Source organism: Manis javanica, chromosome 10 (genome assembly GCF_040802235.1).
Source record: "Manis javanica isolate MJ-LG chromosome 10, MJ_LKY, whole genome shotgun sequence".
NCBI lineage: Eukaryota > Metazoa > Chordata > Mammalia > Pholidota > Manidae > Manis > Manis javanica.
Genome location: NC_133165.1, coordinates 81,389,178 through 81,392,538, shown reverse-complemented (window position 1 = coordinate 81,392,538; position 3,361 = coordinate 81,389,178). Strand labels below are relative to the sequence as shown.

Here is a 3,361-nt window from a genome sequence, read left to right as displayed (position 1 = left end):
ATGGCCTCTGTATGTTTCCTTTTCTGTATCTTTAGTCTAGTATCTACTTAATTATTTTAATTGCTCAATCTATTGTTACTCTTCATGTAATTTATTGTTAGTTGTGTGATGCTCATATTCTTGGGAGTGCCCAGCTCATCCTAAAACATCAAACAAGGGTCATCCCTGCATCCCTTTATCAAAAAGCCTGTAAACTCTTGGAAGAATTACTATGGCAAATGGGCAGATGGTGAGTACAGAGTATCTCCCACTTCTGAAGAAAAGGACTACATTAAAGCAAATAAGCGAAACCCTCACATAGCCAATTAATTAGAATTTATATAGCAAATGATGTGGGGTTTTATTTTCAATGTATTTATGGCCTTAAACAAGCATTGGTGAACAAAATCATTTAGCAGGCAATAATGTAGTTAGTTGGTGTTAACTGGGAATAACAAATGACCAGTTGATGGTCCAAATCCAGAATTTAACAGTTGTAGTCTCTGTTGTTAATATGTTTCTGACAGGTGTATTGGGGAAGCAGGAATGGAATCCATAAAAGCAAAACTGTTTCTCTGCCAAACACAGGACCAAGTCAGGTAACACTTTTTTTGCCTTCATGCAGTTATTATATACATTCTGAATGTGTAGTCAGGTGATGGTGTGACTCAGGAGTCCTCAGAGCATTTCCTCCACCAAACATAAAAGCCACCAAGAATCCCATCAACTAGAGTCAGGGATACAGGAAAAGTAAGAGTTGTCGGAGTAGTTTTAACACTGAGTCCAGTTAATAAATAATATGACTTGATCTAGGTCTGAGGGTAAATATTACCTTGAATAAACTCTATATCTTATTCTCCTTGCTCTGTGGTTATTACATTAAATAAGACAAAAAATCATGTTTCCAATAATTTTTTCACATCCTCTATTAAGAATAGACTGTGATAAAAACACATAAAGAGTTCTTAACATGGCTTGGGAGATTTGGAAGGACTTCTCTGAAAAGTCCAAGTAGAAAAAAGGAATGAATCACCAAGAATCAGGTATAGGTCAGAATCGGAAAATGGATGTAGTAAGCTGGAGGGAAAAAACATAAATGGTTAGATGAAATTTGTTTCCAGACAGGTAGCCCATGTAGGATGACTTGTACAGTGGAACAGGGTCTTCAGCTGTGTTGGTAGATGGATCTAGAAGCATCTGTGTCACAAACACATTTCATATGTTTTTAATTTCTTCAGGAAAAAAAGGTTACAAGCAGATAATGACACTGTAAAATTTTGCTTAGTGATAAGGGAAATATTCTTAAGGGGGACAAGTGTGCTATGAACCAATCTGTTGCAAAGTGCAAATTAAACAGATAGTGCACATTTCAAAATCTATCATGAAAAATAATCTTTTCCTTGTACTATATTATTCAAAAGATCCATAAAAATTATTTTTTGAACACAGATCATGACCATTTAGTACACTATAAAATCTATTAGATGATATTTGTATTTATTCTTAGTAAGATAACATTAGAAAATAAAACATCAGAGAGCAGGGCACCTAAGGGTTATCAGCATTTTACTCACATTTTTGTTATAGATATATGTGTCTATGTATTCATGTGTGTGTGTGAGTATGTACACTGGGCTGCTATATGAAATGTCTATCTTACCATGCATTGTAGTAAAAACATTTGAAAGCCAGATTTCTAACCAATCTGTGATAGGCTATCAACAGAGTCGAGCGTTTGATTATTTTTAAAATTCATTATTAAGTAAAATAAAATACATTGCTTGGCTTTTCTGAACAAAATCCATTGTAACACATTTTTTCCCCACCATCTTCTCAGATCTTAATCCCTCACTATTACATGCAGATTGGGCAAAGGTCAGGACACAGGAATGAGAAACCACACATCTCTCACCAGTTTCATCCTCCTGGGATTGACAGATGACCCTCAGCTACAGATTCTGATTTTTATATTTCTACTGATCACCTACATGTTGAGTGTAACTGGAAACCTGAGCATCATCATCCTCACATTAGTGGATTCTCACCTTAAAACTGCAATGTACTTTTTTCTCCAAAATTTTTCCTTGCTAGAAATCTCATTCACTTCTGCCTGCATTCCTAGATTCTTGTACAGTATATCAACAGGTGACAGGACTATTATGTAGAATGCTTGTATATGCCAACTATTTTTTACAGATGTTTTTGCAGTAACAGAATTTTTTCTCCTGGCTACCATGTCCTTTGATCGATATGTAGCCATCTGCAAACCCCTGCGTTACATGACTATTATGAACTACAGAGTCTGCAAAAAGTTTATCTTCTGCTGTTGAATGACCTCTTTGTTGATCATATCACCACCACTTACCTTGGTACTGGACCAGGAATTCTGTGCCTCTAATGCCATTGACCACTTTGCATGTGATGCTCACCCTATGCTGAAGATCTCATGCTCAGATACATGGCTCATAGAGCAGATGGTTATTGTCTGTGCTGTGTTGATTATCCTCATGACCCTGGTGTGTGTGGTTCTGTCCTACATGTACATCATCAGAACAATTCTAAGACTCCCCTCTTCCCAGCAGAGAACAAGAGCCTTTTCCACCTGCTCATCCCACATTATCGTGGTTTCCATCACCTATGGCAGCTGCATCTTTGTTTATATCGAACCTTTAGCAGCAGATAAAATGGCCATTAATAAGGGAGTGTCAGTAATCGCTACTTCCATTTCCCCCATGTTAAACCCATTTATTTACACTCTGAGGAACAAACAAGTGAAACAGGCCTTTAGTGACTTAGTCAAAAGATTTACATTATTCTCAAAGAATTAGGGGAATATTGATGTCAGTGTCCCTAAGCATATTTTCTTCAGTTTCTATCTACTTTTCTCTTTTCCCAGTGTGGGGCATGGCCTTCCATTCAGTACTGATCCTGGTCAAGTCACCCCTTTCATCACCTTATGAAGTAACTTCTTTGAGATGGTAATATTGATGAAGAAATGTGAGAACAGGTGTTTCAGGAAATCTAAGCATGACTTCTTAATATTTCCTTACCGATGCTGAAAGGATTTGGAAATTCATCATAAAATATTAGTTGAATGTGCACATCTTTCTTCTAAATAAAAATACAAAAAAAGAAAAGAAAAAACAAGAAATCTCCCATCTTACTCAAATAAAAGAGACATAATATTGAAAAGAATCAATAATTTTCTAAGTGTAACAAGGAAATATTTCATAAACCCAAGATACATTTTAAAACAAGGAATAAGTACACAATTTAGGATTTGAAAGAAGCATTTACTCCTGAGGAATCTTTAAAATCACAACATTCACATATTTTATTGACTGGATCCAATCCAATAGAAAAGTTATTTAAAGCTTGTGAA

The 3,361-nt window shown here is 35.7% G+C and overlaps 1 pseudogene; it reads left to right on the top strand.

The window, feature by feature from the left end:
* Nucleotides 1-1,868: 1,868 nt before the first annotated feature.
* LOC140843596 (olfactory receptor 6C2-like) lies at nucleotides 1,869-2,865 on the top strand (annotated as a pseudogene).
* The last annotated feature ends 496 nt before the right edge of the window (nucleotides 2,866-3,361 follow it).